The sequence below is a fragment of the Manacus vitellinus genome, unplaced genomic scaffold (assembly GCF_001715985.3).
Source record: "Manacus vitellinus isolate BGI_N305 unplaced genomic scaffold, ASM171598v3 scaffold_1_pilon, whole genome shotgun sequence".
Classification (NCBI taxonomy): domain Eukaryota; kingdom Metazoa; phylum Chordata; class Aves; order Passeriformes; family Pipridae; genus Manacus; species Manacus vitellinus.
In genome coordinates, this window is record NW_021939396.1 from 33,256,055 (window position 1) to 33,270,180 (window position 14,126).

General features: G+C 34.2%; 1 protein-coding gene across 1 annotated transcript in view; it reads right to left on the reverse strand.

Moving 5' to 3' along the window:
• The window catches only part of CUNH8orf34 (chromosome unknown C8orf34 homolog), a 146,941-nt gene that overhangs the window by 53,193 nt on the left and 79,622 nt on the right, over nt 1-14,126 (reverse strand). The window lies entirely within an intron of this gene.

Consider the following 14,126-nt stretch of genomic DNA (forward strand, 5'->3'; position numbering starts at 1 on the left):
GAGTTCCCTGAAAAATATTCAGTATTATATTCACTTCAAACAGTGCTGCATATTTTTTTCAGTCTTTATTTGTCTGATTCATTTCTAAAAAATCTGTCATGAAGAGATGCTGTCAAATAGCTCCATTTGACAAAGGACATATTGAAGACAAAAATATTTTTTTGAGTGTATGCTCCTCCTCTGTTGTTTTTTCATCAACTATTCACTTAGCAATGAAAAAACATTCTTAAAATAAAAGTGCTCTGCTAGACCCAGAAAATGTGAAATGGACACACATTGAAAGAGATCAAAATGTTCATACTTAAATCCCCCATATCGCTGTAATATTGGCAACTCATAATAATAACTGGATTTTTTCTACTGTAAAATCATTCCCATTTTGCAGGAAGAGAGCTGAGGCTCTCAGAGAATTTTTTTCCCAAGATGACACCGAAATAGTGTAGGTCAGTTAGACAGTAAATGATAATCTGTATCTCTTTTGCTAACACAAAATAGGCAAGTTCTCTATTTCTAATGTATTCATAAAGCCCAATTTTCAGTTGTTTATAACTTGATTAGGGTCTAGCTGAAGGGCAATCAAGCAAAACACTGACTAGTTGCTATTAAATGACCATGTACTGACTGATGCATGTGGCTTAGAGTATACAGTATGTGACCATCTAATTAAAATGTCTTTCAGATAATGTATGCATACACATGTATTTTCATATATTTCATTTTACAAAAGAAACCCGATGTTAATGGATCTGAGTGAAGCAGAAAATACAAAAAGGTAGATTTTAAATACCAACATCAGATACGTAAAAGTAATAGAGAATTTAAAATCAGAAGAGGCACCATTCACTTAGAATTTAAAATATACAAGTAATCATTATAGACACACAGTGGAGTACCAAGCTCCTTTTCATACACAAAAGAATGAGATACAACCCCCCGAATCTTCACCTGAAATATTTTTGGTTGTCCTATGTAGCTCCTAAAGCTACTCTTACCACTGCGCTTTGAACTCAGGGCAGTATGGTCAGATTGTCGGGACTCTGCCATGTTAAACAACACTCTAGGGAGACATCTATTTTAATAAGCAACATTCAATAACAGCTAGGTTAAACGTAAATTAAAGTTTTGTGACTAAAGTCCTTGAACTACATTTTCTTCTCTGTAATCTTTTATTTTACTGCTTAAGAAAACTGTCTTTCCACTCCCCTCTCCCTCCTCTAGGTAATTTGTTGCCTTGATACAAATTGACCACTGCAATGAAGTTCCTGGCATCATTTTGCACTGTTTCAACAGCTTTTCCTTTAAATTTCATATATGGTTAATACACAAACTAATTCAAAGGACCTGGAAGGTTATATGATAAAGAGCTACAAAATCAATCATCTATGAGTCATTTCAGAAAAGGTATTACATATTTGGAACACATTATGTATTAAAATAAATACAGTTTAATTGTGCTTTAAACAGGTGCTAAAAGTTCCATATTTCTTAACAGATGTAAACCACTGTATGGATTACAGTTTAAAAGAAACTGAAGCATATGCCTCAGGTTTTTCTCCCCCTAAACAGATGTGATTTCTTTAAATGAGGTTTTCAACTGTTCTCTGCTTGATTAACTTTTGGCTTTCTGACGACTGTTTCAACAGAGCAAGGATATAGGCTGCCCTCCATCATTCCTTTTACATTTGAATTTGTATATCAGAACCATACCTTTTTTCATTTTTAGTCAACTACCAGCATTTTTCTGTCAAGAAACTTTGTGCAAGAAATGTGGATTCAAGAGTTGCCTATAGTTGTAGCTAACAGGCAAGTAGGCAGAATAGTACGCAGTATTGATTTATTGTCACATGCCGTTAGACAAATAGCAGTATTTGCATACAAAAATGCAGATTTAAAATATCAAAAAGGTACTTCATATACAATTGATAATTTTTCTCAAAGAATTTTCATTGATCTAATTCAGCATTGGATGGAATTTGTCAAATTGGCAAAAAGCTGCTAGTATTACAATTAGACAGAGAGGTATAACCTCATCTACCAAATCCAAAGAATAACTGCAGCATTTGATTTAACTTGGATTACTGCACCTCCACATCAGTATTGAATGATTTCAGTTTCTTCTCAATGCCTCAAATTTAGAGTGCAGATATTCCACTTTCTTCTCACTAAAGCGACTGGGCTTTGAGAAGCTGCCTGGTTTGCAATACCCACAAATTTGGATGGGGATTTTTGAATGGTAAGCAAGTTTATATGCCATCTGGCAATCTTCCTGATTGACCACATTAATTAAATGGTCCTTAATTAAAAAAAACCAAAACAAACCCAAAAATTAATAACAAAAAAACAATAAACCATACAGTAACTTTAGTACTAAACTCTGTGTATGTGTTGTTCAATAGTTCATGTGTGCTTTGTAGAACAATATTTGAACATAAATAAGAATGTTATTAAAATAAATACAAGCAACGAGTGCAATAATGCATTCTAAGAATTAAAAAAAAAAAAAGGTTTTCAAAGGTTCAGATGTTTCCATGTAACATCGAAACGAACCAGTCTTAGCAAAAAAAAGGGTTTCTTTGAAAAGTCAATTCAGTTACAGGTTCTGGACACTGAATCTTTTCTCTTTCTTTGTATTCTCTGCTAGACCAACTAGTGAGGATACAGCTGAGTGGTTCAGTGATTTTATTGAGCAGCAATGAGGTAATTCACTGAGAAAAGAGAGAAAGAAAAGCCAAGCTGATGACTGCTTATGTCATGAAAGACAAGAATACTGTGAAACTTCTCAAATCCTTAGAAAATTATTACCTACCTTCATACAGAAATAGGCTGGAAGTTCACATAAATGAAACAATCTCACTTGTGCTAATAAAAGTTTGTTATTTTAATGCATGACCGTGCACTGTATTTCTTTGATTTAATGTTTATTCTCTGCTATTCTCTAAATGAATAGGGAATGTGAAGACTCAGCTTTGGTCCTATAGCAGTTTCTATGGTTAAAAAAACCCTACCTACAAACCAAATGAAAAAAACTTACATTTTTCTCAAATCAGTAATTCTCAAAAATAAATTCACACAGCTGCAATCTTCATGCATTGCCATAACAACAATAGACAAAAATACTTTAAAGTGAGATAAAGATCACAAGTATAATATAGCATAGCACAGAAACAGATGTTTTCTATATCAATAATAACGCTGCACTACACTGAATTCTTTGTAATTTTTTTATAGACAAGTGTCATTAAAAATTTTATTTCAACTAAACAAGAATATAGCTCAGTAACAAGGTAATGTTTTTAAAATAGAATGTTGTTCACAATAATTTACTTCCTTTCTATCCGGGAAGGAAGGGAGAGGGGGAGGGAAAGGGGCACTAGCACCAAGTACTCTAGAAACAATGCAAGATTGTTTAATGTCTTGGGATGACAGGCTGTGGAAACATCTTACAAACATTTACAAGACTCACACACCATTCACTTTAAGGATACAGCTTTTCTTATGCAAAACTCCTATAAAACACAATGAAAGTTTAGTTGTATAGAAAGCTCACATAATTAGGTCATATGTTACATTTTCTTCTATGATCCAGTCACTTTTGTCTCCTTCCTCCTTTATAAAACGTAGTAATTTCCCAGGAGTACTTCAAGATGCATAAGGTGCAAAGCTGGAAAAGTCTATGACAACTCAGTTTGTCTGTTCTGTCTAACACTAAGAAAAGTACTAGATGTTTTCATGTAAGAACAAAAATTCAGATAATGAATTCTGACTTGTGTTCTTGCAGGTCACCAGGCAATTCTGATGCATCAGGAAAATAATGCCTCCTCCTTTGAAGCAATGAATTTCTCGAGGTAGTGTTCTTACATCATGGTAGACATTGCCATACTCTGTGTACATAACATTGATTTGTAAAGGCCTGTTGACTGACACACAGACTCTTAATATGCTCTACTACTCTCATTAAAAAGAAAAAAAACCACAAACCAAAAACAAACAAAAAAACCACCAACCAACCAACCAACCAATTACAAACCAAACAAACATAGATTCAACCCCAAAAAATCAAGTCAACAAACCCTACTGCTCATAGCAGTTCTGCTTGTGTTCCAGGAATCTCAGCTGCTTTATATGTCATACTTTTATGCGTCTTAACATATTAACCAATCCTTTCTGGTTTAGATAAATTATATTGCCAATATCAAGAGAGTCCAATAAAAACCCCCACATTAATTACAAAAGAAATGTTGAGACAAGCAGGAATTAGGCTTCCAGACAAGGAAGAACCATTAGCCTAGAATACCTGATGCTCCACTCCTGAAAAGGATACTTCAAATATTTGCTTCAACAGATGCAAAACTGGAGCTAGCTTCTGCAGGAAGCTACATGTTCTGGTACATGTTCTAATAGGTCTTCCTATTAACATCTTCAAATACCAGACTTTGGACCAGTTTAGACCTAAGCCATAGATTTTTGATACAAATATCACTCTAAGTAAATCCAGCGATTTTCACTCCTTAGAGGTATTTTAGATTTCTGAACACAATGTTTGGAAGCCATTTAACTTGAGAAGCATCTCAAGTTGACAATAAATTCCCTAAATACACTTTCACTGATGGAGTCATGCAAAACCAATTGAAATATGATGCCACTAAGTACCTGAGTTTGCATGTCCACCTTTACCTGTATCATTTGTCAGAGGATAATCCCACTCCACAGTCTAAAACCCACAAAACCAACATAGGAGTAGGGAAAGCATCACTGTTTGCAGACCCTGAAACATGAATCCCTGATTAGAGTTCTCACTTTTAATCAGCATGAGAGGAATAAGAGTCAGAGGAATCTTCCTCCAGTTTCTCCTTCTTCCTCTTTTAAGCTGGGACTGGAATTAACATAGGAGGTCTTTTCTGATGAAGATGTTCTAGTTTCATTAGAGCACACTTCAGTATCTTAGAAAACTACACTAAGCCCACAGCGCTCCTGCTTATTCTCCCTTTTCCCACTAGGTGTGATAATTGTTTATGACTGAAAACAAATAACTAGCAAGCAAGACTGATGAAACACTGACTTAGGGGATGAGAGCATCTCTAAGATGCAGTGCGGCGGCTTCGGAGCTTTGCTCCAAATCAGACAAACCACTGACTGAATGCAACATTACAGTCTCATTTTATTTAAATGAGAAAGTTCATAACCACAGTTGGAAAGAACTGGCATCATGTCCTCTTATCATTCCCTACTGGTAATCGTAGGACAAATGATCTAAAATCGCCAAATAACTACTGCTCATCGACTAGTTCAGCAACAATAACTGACTATATAAGTACTGTTGCTTCATATCAGTGGCGGTTTCAAACTCACCAATCTAAGCTATTAACTAGGTGGTTTCGCTCAGTGTTAAAGAATTCATTCAGAAATTTTATTTTTACAATAATAGAAACCTAGTATTGATTGGAGCACATTAATTACTTCTACATTTCCAATAAAATGAAATTTAGAATATTTCACTTGTTACATCACATTCTATAATGCATTACTGCAACTGCCATAATTGTACAACAGTACTTTCATTGTAATAATACAGAACCTCAAAAAGGTGATCAGGAGAAAATACACAAAACCACCTCAAAATCTGGACTTCAGAAGGCATCTAAAGGAATGTCTTTTAATGTTTTTCCTCAGCAAGCTTTTTCTTTTTTTTTTTTACACTTTAGCTTTAAGTAAAACACCTTTTAGAATTAAAAGCAAATTTTGATCAGTATTTCTAATCAGCTCCAATTCCAATGTCATTCATTCGTGCAACCGCTACATTTATTTGAATGTGCAATTCAAACCACAGTCCAATTCTGCATTCTTAAAGAAAACCACCAAAAAAGCTTTGTCATAACAATAGAATTTAAATCAGTAAGTCTTTTTTCAATCATAGCAAAAATATCAAAGCATTCAAAAAGAATGTGTATTTAAAAGGCTTCAGTTTGGTGGGTTTTTTTCTTTTTTAACAAAGAGGAGATAGCGTAATATTTTTCAAGTGTATTTGGTTAACATAGTACAGATGTTCCTTACAACATATATCTTAAATATTGAATTTCACATTACATTATTGCTTACATTTTTCTTATTTATATATATTTTTAATCAAACCAATAATTTGCAGTCTGTTCATATGAAGTTTTACAAAAATTATCTAAGATGAATAATAATTCATTAATTCAGTATACTTCACTAAACACAGAGCAACTACAGTGCACTTTCAGCCAGTCAGAGAGAATATTAAACAATTTTTGCACTGAGAGGCACATTCATATTTCTTTGCATTCACTCAATTTACTCTACTAGCCCTTGACTGGATTAACCCTAGCTAGCTTGTCAAGAGGCCAGCGGAAATTCATACGCCTCATACTAAAATGAAAGTTGAGGCAAAGCATAAAAATTACAAATAATTTTATGCCAAACACTTCCAGTAACACTGAAACAGCCAACAGTTTACTTTTAAAAATATATATCACATCAAGAATTCCTACAGTGCAAATATCTCTATACCCAACTTCTTTTTTCTTTTAATTAAAAAGATCGAATTCCAAATATAGTCAAACACATTACTTGTCCTTCAGAGAATTTTCTTCATGAAGAGAGAAACACACTAAGTAAGAAGCAAGACGCTTAAACAGCTTAAATTTTCTACTGATAAACTAGAATATCTCCCATTTTAAAAACTGCTTTTCAGTCAAGCACTCTACCCAAATACACCTGGCTACAGACCAAAAAGTTGTGCTAGAAAAGTTCCAGTTAATTTAGGGACTCATATATGAGTGATTTCAGACTGGACAATTTGGGCAAGCAGGGAGAAAGCAAAAAATCTCTAAGCTCTCTGTGTGCACAGGAACGTTTAGCAACACATACTTCATATGTTGTATGTGAAAGTCCGTGCTGAGCTCTAGGTGCATTAAAGTCCTGACTGAGATAGTAACACATTAATAATTCTATGATAATCACCAAAACTCTTAGACAAAAAGCTAGAGGAATCGTACTGTAGATCTTTGCTACTGCTCTTCAAACTTCTACCTACTTGCAAAGGGACAACTGCCCTCCTTGCTACCTCTACCTGTGTACCAAGGATGAGTACAACACGGCATCCAACAACTGAAGCTCTGCCACTTCTTCCAGTTCCATCCCTCTATCAGCTTGCATCAACTCTGCTTTGCCCTGAGACAAGACCATCTGTTTTGTATCACTATCCCTATTTTGGCCAGACACTGGGACATCTGGAAGACTGCACTGTCTGCACTCCGAGAAGCAGACACTGAGCTGGATACCATCAGCATACCAATGGCATCACAGCTGACAGTACATGCTCTTCCTCACTCATTGATTAAATTCATACCACTGACATCTTTTCAAAGAGGGCAGAACAAAATTTTTAAATATAATTCTATCTCTCCAGTTGGTTTAAGCAGATAATCTAGCCATGGTATGTCAAAACCATTCCCCACATCCAATAGATTAGTCAAGTAATAAAGTTTCAAATATACCACACAGTTTTCCATTATTTTTTTTTTTTACTGAAGAGAAGTTTAGATTACTGGAAAACATTAGCAGCTGGGGATATACAGGTGCTGTTTATTCTGTCAGATTGTTTTGTATAACCTGTGAGTTCAGTGCACTATTGAGTTACGTTTGCTCATGTTTTTGGTTTGAATAAGAGAAAATTAGGTTTTTGGGTTTGCTGCAATGCAAGACAGAGAGCTGGCTGAAATGGAGAATAATCTAGTACATATAATACATTTGGTTGCTACACTTCCACTGAATATTGCAGGACAAGATTATTGCCTAAATAATAAATCAGAGATTACAGCACATTACCTCATGTAATGTTAGCATACACCTACTATCTTAAACATCATAGAGATACATTTGCTTTTAGCCAGCAGTACTTTATCTTCTGGATATGAACCACACATTTCTCTGGAAGACATGATTTCAGAAGTATAAAACCATTTTGTAAACAAATCAGAGAATGTTACCCAAAAATTCTGCTTTTTAAGACATAGTAAGGTTAATCATGACTCCACTGAATTCAAGTGCAATTTTCCATGGTTCCACAGACTGAAAATTTATCTAAAGTATTGTAAATTTCTCTTTTTTGGGTTTTAGCTCCCTAATATGAGAGCTATGAAACTCAGACAGATCATGAGACATGTTTAACTTCGGAGTCTACAGCAGTGGAACAGAATGTGAACCATATCCCTAGCAGTCACTGCATGCCATCCTTTGCAAAGTATAAAAATTGCAGGCTAACCATTCAAAGCAGTTCAATCCACCAAGAGGGAGGCAGAGATCCTAGAATGGAAAGTCAATTCAACATCAGATAGCAAATGTTCCCCAAAGACTTTGAAAAAAACAAGGGTGAAGGAAATACAAAACATTAGGAAGCACAATCATCATATGCTGGATGGAGTCAGCAGAAAAGACTATATGGTATCACAGAAGATAAATTACTAATTCAGTATATTTTCCTTCTCAAAAAGAACCATCTATACTAATTTCTTAGATTGCAGGCAGTTCGACTGATAGAAAACCTAAAAATGAAATAAGGACAAAGTGATAGTACAAACCACATCAACAGGTAGAACAGAGAAAATGAAAACAAAAAAAAAAACCCTAAATTGAAACTATCTTCAATAATACGCAGCAGAGAAGATCTATTTCAAGCAAAAAGAAAACAGGTAGCATTGCTCCAAGAAGACAGCTAGGTCAACACAAAAAGGCCAAGTAATTCATGGTTTTCAGTCTTCAGGCACACTAGCAAAGCTCACTGGCCCTGAAATACTATGAGTTCAAATGGTGGATGAATGAGGTCGAACTCCAAGGTGCTAACCAGTAGTCACTAAGGATGCAGTTCTGAAATCCCACAAGGACGTAGCTTGTTCCCAATAAAGTCCCACTTATTTGTGCGCTCCTACCCCTTCCTACCATTCCCAGTGATACCAGTGCTTGATTCTTATCTGATTTTGGTATAAGCGCATATGAAAAACATTTTATTATTGCTGCATATTTTATTTATTCTGCATGTGGCTTGGTGAGCTGCACTGGCACACTGAGGGATCATACAAGCATTTAAAGGGAACACCAGCAGCATACAGTGAAGGAACAGAGTAGCAAGGAGGACCACCTTCTTTAAAAAAAGCAAGCTATCATATTCATTTAGGCTCAGCCCTTCTCCCAGAGCCATACCCTAAGGGGTAAAAGCATTAGATATTTAAGTAATACATGGACATGTTCTATGGAACTAAAGCACCAGAAGTAAAAAAAAAAAAAAAAAACCAAAAATATGCTAATTGAAGTATTAGAAATAAAAGTAAACAAGACATCACTTTACATTAATGGAATGATACCCCATCTGCAACTCACCATTGCTGCTTTTAAGGACCTTGAAATTTTAGTGTAATTTTGCTTCTCTAAAGACACAAACCAAAAATTTTTCAAAATGGAGGTTATATCAGAATATTCAAGTATGCATTCAGAAAAGCATTCCTAATACATGACCAAAATGTGATCTTTAATACTATGTGTTACTATATTAAAGATAGAATTTTCAATTTTTTTTAGAAGTATTACATTTGCCAAGTAATCACGGCCTTTGTTTCTTTCTTATTTAACTGAGCAATGCCAAGTTGATAAAATCTAATATAACTGAACTTATATATAAGTTTGAACATGAGAGGCAGGCTAAGATGGTGTTATCAACACAGTGTCTTACCTTCTCATCACCTTTTCCTCATCTGTTTTATAATTCCTGAAATATGGCAACATACATGAATCAAGTTAATTCTGATATTCTGATACAACTGCATAAAGATTTTTTGTACATGAATGTAGACTGAATTGATAAGTCTTACTATTTTGAAAGATAACACAACTTAGAGAGGTGATCAATGTGCTCAAAGAAATTTTCAAAACTTAATAATTTATCAGTTCCCTTATCACAGATACAAATATTATTGAACAAATGTAAAATGAACTGAAACTGATGTAGACATACATTTGAATATTCATAAAATTATGTCATAGCAATTAAACTGCATTCTTCCAAATTTAACATCCCTTATGTGTCCCAAAACACACAAAACAGTTTGTGACATCTGATAATGCTTCAGCATACCCAGAAAAACACTTTTTTCAGCTCCCAAATGACATTTTCAATTATCTATGAACAATCAAAGTTCCTTTTCAGATAGCACTTCAAAACGGTCCGAGAAGCAAGAAGCTCTCCTAGCTGTCAAAAACTTTTACTATTCCCTATCACCTGAGCAGCTTAGTTTGTAGACCTTCTCATAACCACTTCACTAAGCACCCAGACTAAGCACCCATAGCAGCTAACATAAACTTCCCAACACACCAGTGAAAATCTCCCATCTAATTAATGTTCTATTGCTTATGGAACTTTTTTCTATGTGAAGATTCAATACAACATGAATTATTGCCAAACTATTTCTCATTTACAAATTATAAATTATGTCTAATATAAAGAAACCAAACCCATATAATCAAACAAATTCTAAAGAATAGGGCATCAGAAAGTGAATTCCTAAGGCACTAGTGGTGTAATTACAATATTTATAGAATTTGGAAGTTTGAACAGAGGAGTTTAGATTCATTAAGCAAATGTATCAGTCAAGCCTTTTCACCAACGTTTTTGAAATACATAAATAGAAAATTAATATTAAAGATGAAAAAATAATTACTGCTCAGTGAGATCTTAACAATATTTTGCCTCTGGTCACTAGACATACATTTAGAACAAATTTCACCCAAAAAAAAAGATTATTTTTATCAGATCATTGTGGGAATATTCATTAAAATCCCACAAAGATAAATTCAGCCTAATGGTTTGTGACTGATCATAACCCAGTTGCTACTAATTTCCTGAAAAATATCAGGAAAATTAGTTCCTCTCAGAAATATTCAAACATGTCAAAATATTTTTCTCTCCCTCTAAGGACATCCAAGTAAGCATGAAAAACATTTAATAAAATCCCCGCATGGATACATTTCTACATACAGCTAAATGGAGAAACAGGTCTGCAAACTATTGTCAGACACCTTGCCAAGTCTCCTCTGTCCCAAACACTGCTTAGAGTACTTCTGCAGTTAGATGATAGTGATTGAAAAATTAAATCTAAGACATGCTAAGGAGTTGTCTCTCCACAGATATTAACTCATATTTGCCTTTAGTCATATATACGCTAAGTAACTGAGAGTCAGAAACAGAAATTAAATTGTACATAAAGTTCCTTTGTATATGTAAAAATGACAATGAGTCACTCAGCTTCTGAGTATCCTAAATAAAAATTAGAGTAATCCATATGTCAAGAAAAAGCATTTGCTTTTGATGTGCCAGGGTAATATTTTAGAGAAAGATGCAGGTGAGTGAGAGGAAACAAATCCATTGAAGCAAGCATTAATTAGGAATGATTGTATTCTCTACGTGTAGGAGAGAAATGAGGACTTTGGTCCACTGTTCAATGTCTGAAGAAGGAAAAACATGTTCAATTACTTCTTTGTGCTATCACTGTGAATGGCAAGTTCTCTGTAAGGCACATGCAGAACACACACCCATCTCCTTTGTGTTTTGTGGATGAAAACAGCTGATTTGCCTTCAGGTGATCAGAAACCTACTTGCAACAAGAGGAATGTTTCTACATAAAACCTGTAAAACATGCACATGGCAAATATGGCTTATCTTCTCTACCTCAAAGCTTTACGTTTTCAGTTGAGTTAGGCAAAAGATTACATACGAGAACAAAATTAGTTATCCTTCATCTGCATTTCACATATACCATAAAAATTATTTTAACAATGATTTATAAACAATAAATGCAAATTTCATATAATGCAAATGGTACTTTTTCTAGCCTATTGGGCAGTACTTTAATTGTCTGAACAATCTTAAAGCTGAAATTACACTTCAGAAACTTGAAGGAAGACTTAAAAAGGATAATATGCAACATTACTTTCAGACTTCAATGTCAGCATTTAAAGTTTCAAAAATAGGAAAATTTTAAAGTCAATAACATTTAAAAACTCTGCAATAATGTAGGAATGTTTTGGACAAAAAGAAAGTATGCTCTTTACCTTTGTTGGAAAGGACAAATATGTGACTATCACTTTTTTTATTATGAACTATGCCATTAAGAACAGGTTTGTATTCTTATAGTTCCATTTACAACATCTTTTCAAGTATTTATTCTCATCATATTGAAGAGAAAACAACCTTTTTATAACTTTTAGTTTCAATAAAATAAAGAGAGAAAACTTTTTGAAGACACAATTGGATTTGTCTCTCTTTACATCTGGTTAAAAATCGAAACTTAAAAATCCTATTATTTGCATATTTATTTATATTTAATTATTCCCAGGACTGCAAACTTTCTCTGGAGAGAATTAAAAACAGTGAAATGACTGCAATTCTTTTGATTTCTATTTTATTCCTTCATTATTGGATACTTCAAAGATACATAATTTCTTTACATAGAAGAAATTTGGGTTACATCATTATTACCCAGAAAACAGTAAACCAATAAATGTAACCTTTGTGTTCAAAACTCCTCCTTCTGTCAAAAAGGCAAACTGTAACCTCAACTGTTTAGTCCAGGAATGCACAAACTTTAGGCATTTAACATCACATACATACACACACACACACAAAACCTTTTAAATTTCCATCTCTTTTTCAGCTGCTCAATATCTCAATATTTAGCTAACCATTTCCATCCTCATTTTTACATATTCTTCCAAAGGTGACTCACCACATCTCTTCCCAGGATCACACTCCCTCACCGCAAAACCTTGTCCTTATATGCATTAGCGGCCAAACTCATATTTTACTGCAGTGAAGCCAGGACTTAACTCTTTTAAGAGTGCTCCCTGTGCAGTTTATTGTTCAAAGATCACAAAAATTCAAGGAGCAGTTTCACAGTCAGTTTAAGCTAAACTAAGTCTGTGCTACCACTGGAAGGGTCAGACCTGCTTGTCTCCCATGTCAGCCGACTAACTCGCCCAATCCTTACAATAACAGTAGTGCTTGTGTGGTCCACAGTGAAGGTTCCAGCTTTCTTGCTGGGTTGATTTTTGGCTCAGCTCAGACTTACTCTTCAACACCTTCTTTGAAGTCTTTTGCTCAGACATTGACTGTTTTAAACAGGCAATCAGAAGAGATGATTTTAAAACACAGACTAATCTTTTTTTCCACTCAGCATCTGATGATATAAAATCAGTTAAATTACACAAGGTCAGGGCTTGTTATTGAAATTAAAATGGAAGATATCATCAGAAAGTGTCTTCATAGAAAATAACGATACTAAGTCATCTTGAAATACCATTTTTATTTTCCTTGGAATATAAAACTGAAATCTTGTAGGTTTATTGTTACAATTTGAGGAAATATTTGGTAGATATTAGAAATTAATTTTAGGAGTTATTTTAATACCTCTTACTTTGGATTTAGTTTATGCAAAAATATTGTATGCATTACCTTGAGATCATCGCAGTACTAAGCAAGTACAGAGAAACACAGAGAAATTGTCAAAACTTTCACAACTCCAAAGAAAAAGGTTAGAAGATAAATTTGCTTCAAAAAATGATACTTTGGATTAAACCAACACACCTGACCGCAGGAAAAAAAATCAAACGTGTAATAAGGGAAGCAGTCAAAATACAGAACTACATACAACAGCTTCCGATGTCTATTCATACTTATTATAACTCCACGGACTTCAAATGATTTTATATCAAAGATAACTTGGATCCTTATATTTAAATCTCATACATTTCCTCTTTCTTGCCTTATCTTTGCCCATAGTCACACTTTTTGTTTTTCTGGATTTGGTATTTGGAGGTATTCTTACTATACTTGTCTCTCACTCACCCTTCTAGTCCTCACTGATTTTGCACAGGATCTGGTAGCTATTTATGACTACAGATGACATCTGTCAGTTGAAATGCTCCTTTGGGTTATTTTGTATTTATTTTCCATCATTCCTATTTTGTGATGTTATAAACTGATGATTACCCCTGATTTCTCTTCTCAATCATTGTTCTGGTTTTGAATTTCTCAAATCCTGAATTCTTTTCAGTCTCCA